The sequence below is a fragment of the Juglans microcarpa x Juglans regia genome, chromosome 8S, assembly GCF_004785595.1.
Source record: "Juglans microcarpa x Juglans regia isolate MS1-56 chromosome 8S, Jm3101_v1.0, whole genome shotgun sequence".
Taxonomy (NCBI): Eukaryota; Viridiplantae; Streptophyta; class Magnoliopsida; order Fagales; family Juglandaceae; genus Juglans; species Juglans microcarpa x Juglans regia.
In genome coordinates, this window is record NC_054609.1 from 5170662 (window position 1) to 5178398 (window position 7737).

General features: G+C 40.2%; 1 pseudogene; it reads right to left on the reverse strand.

The window, feature by feature from the left end:
- Positions 1-1458: 1458 nt before the first annotated feature.
- Positions 1459-2513, reverse strand: LOC121244149 (annotated as a pseudogene).
- Positions 2514-7737: the final 5224 nt, after the last annotated feature.

Genomic DNA, 7737 nt, shown 5'->3' on the forward strand with positions numbered 1-7737 from the left:
TAATAAATTAGAACTAAATAGATAAAATAATAATAATATTATTAATGTTATCAGTACAGAATTTTATAAATCCTAAAATTTATGCAAAACATGAAAATCAATTGCTTGGAGGCCTAAATTGTTGCCTAAGCGTCTGCATTTGGAGTTGCATCTCTCTCCTGAATTCTTTTTGTTGTTCTTCTTGCTGTTTTATGCGTATTTTCATGTTTGCTTGTTTCGTCAATTGAGTCTCTAGCTCATGCTGTTTTGCAATCAATTATTCCATCATGGAATTCACATTCTCTAACGCAATGGCAATAGTACTTGACGTTGATGAAGAGCCTGAATGCTTTACATAGCGACCCAAACCCCTCAAATATCCTGAACGTTGATCCAGAATTTGTGTAAAAATTTCAACATCACTTGTTGACTAAGATTTTATTGGTGATATTGTAACCTTGGGAGGTTCTTGCATATGAGAATCCTGAGCCAATGGGAGCATCTAAGAATATAATGCTAGCAACCTGCAGGATATTAATTAAATCATGATCGTCTAATTAATTAATTGCTTATGATATATTTATGGTATAGGAGGGAGGGCGAGATGATGACATGCATACCTGTGTCCATGAATATGGGTTCAACAAAAGGGTTGGTAGATTCCTATCGAAATCATCATAATTGAATATAAGTGGTCCTACATTACATAATATATTAGAGTACAGAGAGCAATCAATCAATTTAAGGCATCTTGGGACCCATGTTTTTTTTTATTTTTGCTCTCTAATTAATTTGTATTTTTGGGGTCTGATCAGGTTTGATCTCTAATTGACATGATAAATGATATAATATCAAACAACATCAACCGCCCTGTAATATTGCCTCCAAATATATTAATATAATAATGTGGTCAATTTCTTTTGTTAAATAACTTATATGCAAAAATTAATTTGACCCATTACATTACATAGCACTATTAATAGAGGTAGGTCTGTCTACAACTTGATCTAGAAATAAATATAAGACTATGTCGTGAAAGAAGAACAACCGGGGCCTCCTGTCAGCCAAAGTAACAAAGGGTCCTTCTTTGGGTTCCTCTTTTGTAATGAGCCTTAAAGATTGGATAGACCAAATGACAATGAAAAATGGAGAACTATGAACAGAGAAGGAAATGATAGAAATGTTATTGAATTCGTACGCTGTAGGGTATTCGAGGTCCCCAATTAGTCCAAATGAAAAACTACAATTCTTCACAAAGATTCCAGAATACCACCAACAATGACTACCTCCAATATATATACTGGGAGGGCCCCTAATTGGACAGCCACGACTAAGGTCCTAATGCAATTAACTAAAATTGACCACGACTAAGGTCCTAATGCAATTAACTAAAACTGATAAACTATGGGCCAACATCACAAATCCAGCCCACTAAAACAAACTCAGTAACTCAGCCAAACAATAAAGAAGACAAATTAGCTAGAGGTCCATCAAGTCCGGCCCAATTAAATTGGGTTCATAACAATTTCCCCACTCTTTAAAGAACCTTGTCCCGGCCTCAAGGTTGAGATGTTGATGCAACTTATAGTCTGGGTTCCAATCTAGCATTTCATACTCCACAGCTTGCTTCTTCTCCACCAAACTACTCTTTTCTGCTCCAGCTTTGGATAGATCACCCCTCTCAAGTGCATATCTATCAGGTCGCAACCAAGAATTTGATGCCAACAACTTCCTAGGAGCAGTGTCAAAGCTGTTTATCTTATGTGCAAGATACGTATATTGAAATTTCTCATTCCCTAGAACATTAGCAAGACGCCAAACCTCTTTTAGTTCTATGCTAGTAAGAGGCTCCCCTTCCACGTCACATGGTTGATAACTCATTGATTCAATCCATTTCCAAGTCATCAATACTTTTGGCTCCTCAGCAACATTATTCACGTACCCATCCACTTCATATCGACCAGCTCCAAACCAGCCACATGGCTGAAAGTACAGAACAACTTTGCCTCCCGTAGTCAAATTTGTCATAATCATCTCCCCGGTGGAATCAACCCATGTACGGCCAAAAATCAGGTTATTAACCTTTGTAGGAGGTGGCACCAAATCTAAGACCACACCATCCCTTTTAAGAGTGACACGTCTTCTTCCAACAAGGTAAACATCAAGAGAATTTCCTAAAAATTTAGTCTTTCGCTTTGATGTCACATCATAAGTAAACTACTCGTTTTCAACGTGACCAGCACTCATCGAAGGATGGTGACTCACTTGCTCTGCGACAAATGTAATCCCTCCATGATTACTCAATTCATAAGTTTCCCCAAGAATAGGATTAAAAGGCTTCCAGGTTTGTCGATAGGCATAGTAGACAGAGATAGCCCATGACGAGGCATACACCAACTGCATATAAGGCTCGTCGCTTTCGTCTGCCTAATCCAACTTCAACAATTCTGCACCACAATTATGACACATACTACACATCGTATCACAAAATAGAAAAATGCAGCAAATGGGCTTTCCTAGACAAGATCCAACATTATAACCTCTATTATTCTCAATGTTAGGGACCTCATAAGGTATGAGGAACACCCAACTGATAAGATCAATTAGCAAAACATTAGCCCTTGACATGCGCTCATTTCAGTTTAGGAATGTACAGCTATAGCTTACCGTATATATGTTTCTTACATTCTCTGTATTTATTTCCTTACTTGTAAGTCAACTATAAGCGTATATATAATACAAGCTCTACTCTGTCATCACTGTGTGAGACAGTTTATTCTCAAAGTCTTTATGGTATCAAGAGCCAATACAGTGAAATTCAGAGAGTTTTTTTTTTTCTTCTTCTTAAATGGCAAACTCGTCTTCTTCAAACACAGAATACCCCTACCCCGTAACACAAAATGTCACCAACTTTGTCTCTCTACGACTCACGCCAACCAACTTTCTTCTCTGAAAGACTCAAATGCTCAACATTTTGGAGAGCTATTATCTCCAGGGATTCATAAGTGGTGAAACACCCCAACCTCCTTCAACTGTTGCAGGTGCAAAAATTGGGGTGATTTCCAACCCGACATTTCTAAAATGGTAGAAAATAGATTGCCTCGTTAAAGGATGGATCACTACCACACTAATGGAGGAAGTCCTCGGTATAGTTGTTGGCCTCAACACTGCTTCTGAAGTTTGGAATGCATTGCTGCATTCCTTTGCACGTGACTCATCCGATCGTAGCCTTGCTCTAAAGCAGAGGCTCACTTCCATTTCTCAGGGCACAAACAGTTTATCAGTGTACTTGCGCCGCTTCAAAACTAATTGTGATGATCTTTCGGCCATTGGGAAGCCAATCTCCGATCATAAAAAATCGTGGTGGCTTCTTAATGGTCTTGGCAAGGAGTACCAGGTCTTCACCACTACAATGATGCGTCCGCGAATGCCATCATATTCAGATCTTGTTACCTTACTCGGGAGATATACTAAGCGTAACAAATTGGATGCACCTCTTCCTCAAATGGCCTATTTCACTCAGAAAAATAATAAATACAAGAAGAACAACCAGACGTTCAATTCAAAGGGATGTGGTTTCCATGAAGGTAACTCTTCTTCCTCAAAACCTCCAAATACAAACTCAAGACATCAGCCATCCTCTGCCTCCACTCCGAAAGATGGTCCCCCAGTATGCCAGACTTGCAACAGGCGCAATCACACAGCCATCAAGTGCTTCGATCGGTTTAATCACTCCTTCCAAGCCAACGATATCCCACAAGCACTTGCTGCAATGAGACTTGCAGACTCTCAGGACTCGGATTGGTTCCCAGACTTTGCAGCCACAGATCATGTTACCAACAATCTAGGTAATCTCTATGACATTAAGCCTTATACTGGCTCTGATGGTCTTATGGTTGGAAATGAAGTATCTCTTCCTATAACACATACTGGAAAAGCATCCATAGGTTCTCATCTCCAACTCAATGATGTTCTTGTTGTGCCTACTATCGCCAAAGATTTATTGTCAGTTAGCAAACTCATAATAGATTACCCATTGATTGTTGTTTTTGATGGTGATGGTTTTATGATCAAGGAGAAGGCAACTCAGAAAATTCTAGTGAAGGGGCATAGCCGTGGTTGACTATATGCATTTGATGGAGACCCAACTGCATGTTTTTCTTCATGATTTTAGAAGACAGATTCTACAAGTTGGCATTCACGACTTGGACATCCTCACCAACAAGTCTTGGATTACTTGCACTCAAATAAAATGATTTCATTTTTGAAATCTAGTAGTCATACCATCTGTGTTAGTTGTCAAAAAGGAAAATCATGTAAACTTCCTTTTCTTCCTAGAGATAATAAAATATCATCTCCTTTTCACAAGATCCATTGTGATGTTTGGGGACCTGCCCCAGTTTTGTCAAGAGAAAAGTTTTGGTTCTACACCATCTTTGTTGATGAGTTCACTAATTTTACATGGTTTTTTCCAATGCGACATAAATCTGATCTACTCGACTGCTTTGATGTTTTCTGTAAGCATATTGAGTGTCAGTTTAAAGGAAAAATTTGTAACATCCTGTATTTTAGTGTATTTTTTACTGAAGGATTATTTTTTATTGTTCAAAAATTTATCCTCTTATTTTAAAATTGGTTGGATTTTTAGTGAGTTTATTTCTATGATTTTAATTTGGTGAAAATTATTTTTATGTGCTTTCCAAATATTTATTTATTGTTATGCATTTAAATTGCTTTTAATATTTAAATTAATTACTGTGGGATTTAATTATTTCAATTTGACTTTACCATTGTGTTTGAATTATTTTATTGAACTTATGGTTTTAAAATCATCTCCGTTGGATCATTTTTGTGACCCAAGTTGTGAGGATTGGACCTCATTTCTTTTCCCTCTATTTTTCTTTCCTCCTTTTCTTTTCCCTTTCTTTTCTTTTCTTCCTTATTTCTCCTTCGGTTTCCTCTCTCCCACGCGCGAAGCCCAGCCCCTCCCACTCTCCCCGTGCGTCCGTCGCCTTCAACGCCAGCGCCGCCGTGAGCCAGCGGTGGCCTTCACCGCCCACCCCATTGTGTTCCCCTGTCGCCAGCGACCTCACTCCTCCAACCTCACCTCCATTCGCGCCGCCGTTAACCACCACCAACCCTTCAAAGCCGCGGCCACCATTCGCTCCAACGCTGCCGTCGCGCTACCTCCGGCCACCATCTCTTCACCACTTCATCCTCGACCTCTTAGCAACCCATTGGACCCAACCCCAACTCCGATCCGCCACCGGTGAAGCTCCACCATCTACATTTCCGATTTGGGTATTTTGGTCTTCTACTGCCCATTGCGCCGCCACCCACGGCCAACCTTCACCACCACTAGCTTCACCGACCTCCCTAGGCCCTACCCTATCAATATCGAGTCTTCATTTGCACCCGTTGAAAAGTTGGTATTTGTGACCCACGGCCACAGTGTATTTTACACTGTGGTGTTGCTCAAACGTCGCCTTTTTCAACTTCGTGATCCTTCGGAAATTGTTATATTGCACTGTAAGTATTTCTCCAACGAACTTTCGTAATTGAAATGTATTTTTGCACTAACATATTACACTGTATTTGTTTGACATGCCGGACTGAGTCCGAGGAGTTCGGGGGTCGGATGGAATTGTGATTGGAGTTGTTTGGTTGCTTGATTGAATTGGTTATTAGTTGTTGATTGTTACGGATCAGTGTTGGTGCATGTACATATCAATATTTCATACATGATCATGTTTGTAAATAAAACTGGGTTTTCGTGTATTGCATTCATGTGCATGTGTGATTTGGAAAAGTTATGATTTCATGTGTGAGAAATTGGATTTGTTTGGATTGATTGATTTGAGAAAAAAAGGAAAGAGACTGTAGGGATGGTGGTAAGCAGGGACGGTGGTAGAGTCTCGCTGTGATTCCCGCCTACGGTGCACGCAGTAGGGATGGTGGTAAGCAGGGATGGTGGTTGTGTCCCGCCTGTGATTCCCGCCTACGGTGCACGCGGTAGGGATGGTGGTAAGCAGGGATGGTGGTAGAGTCCCGCCTACAGTGTCTGATAAATGGTTGGGTTCTGCGTAAACCATTTTCTGGAAAAGTATTTTACGGATATTTTGGGCCAAAATTGGATTTTGGCGTGTGTTGAAATTAATCGTTTTCAGGAAAAATGATGTTTTAAGAGAAATGTATATTCTTTTTATGCATGCATGTTGGTCGCATTTAATGCATTTATATTACGTGGTTATTTGGGTTATACTTACCTGCGGTACCGTTTTATGGTATCGCAGATTTTGATGCAGATGAGGATGATGAGTCTTAGGCTTTGGCTCTGTTGGGAGAGCGATCTGAGATTGCTCTAGTGCATCGATATTTATTATCCTAGTCTTTTATGTATTTACCTTTTGTAATATATTTGGGATGGCTGTATAACTTTTTAAAGATAAATTATTTTGGACACCTGTATTTAAATTTCTGGTACTTAGTTGACTTATTTATATTATCCGCTGCGACTTTTATTGTGTACCTTTGCATGTTGCACACACACTTGAGCACATTTCGTTGGGATGCGTGACTGCGCTGTCATCATCCTGGCGTCTCGATTCCTGTGTATTTATATAAGGGGGGTTGGGGGCGCCACAAAATTCGTATATTCCAAAGTGACGAGGGTGGTGAATTCTCATCCCATGCCTTTGCATCTTATCTACAATCAAAATGAATTGTTCACCAATCAGCTTGCCCACGCACACCTGAACAAAACGGCAAGGCAGAGAGAAAACATCGAAAAATTACTGAACTTGGACTCACTATGATGTTCCATGCTCATCTACCTGCACATTTCAAGATTGATTGCTTCTCTACATCTGTTTTTCTTATCAACCAACTTCCCTCCAAATCCCTTAGCATGGAGTCACCATTCTATCAACTCCACAACAAACATCCAGATTATTGGAGTGTAAGGATATTGGGAACTCGCTGTTTTCCCTTTCTTGGCAACTATCGAGATACAAAGCTTGACCCAAAGTCTATTCCATGTGTCTTCATCGGGTACTCAAATAAGCACAAGGGGTACAAATGTTTGCATCCTTCCACTGGCCGTATCTACATATCATGGCATGTTGTATTTGATGAGTCCGTCATTCCTTACTCATCACCAACAAACCTATACGGCCATGCAACTATTGATGGGGATTTATCATCTTTTTCAGATTGGGACACAAACTCTGCAACTCCTACAACTACTGTTTTGCCACTGTCTGCCTACGCAACGCCACAACCATTGGCACCTTCTCTTTCAGAACCTGGTGCATTAACCATTGGCCCTCTTTTTGATGAACCACCAACTGGTGCTGCCACCTCTACTATCATAAATGACACACCTTCAACATCTGTGCCAGAACAAATCAAATGGTGACTCGTGCCAAGGTTGGGATTCAGAAACCAAATCCAAAATATGTCAACTTACATGTTGCATTATCTCCCTCTATTCCTTCAGCGCCTTGAACCATTATTGCAGCTCAAAAGCATCCAAGTTGGCTGGCAGCGATGCATGAAAAACTTGCTGCACTACACAAAAATTAAACTTGGACACTAGTTCCCAAAGATGCTGCCATGGATGTCGTGGGTTGCAAATGGATTTACAAAGTTAAATTACAACCTGATGGCTCTGTTGAACGGCTAAATGCACGGTTAGTTGCCAAAGGATTTCATCAGGTAGATGGCATTGATTTCCACAAAACCTTTTCCCATGTGATT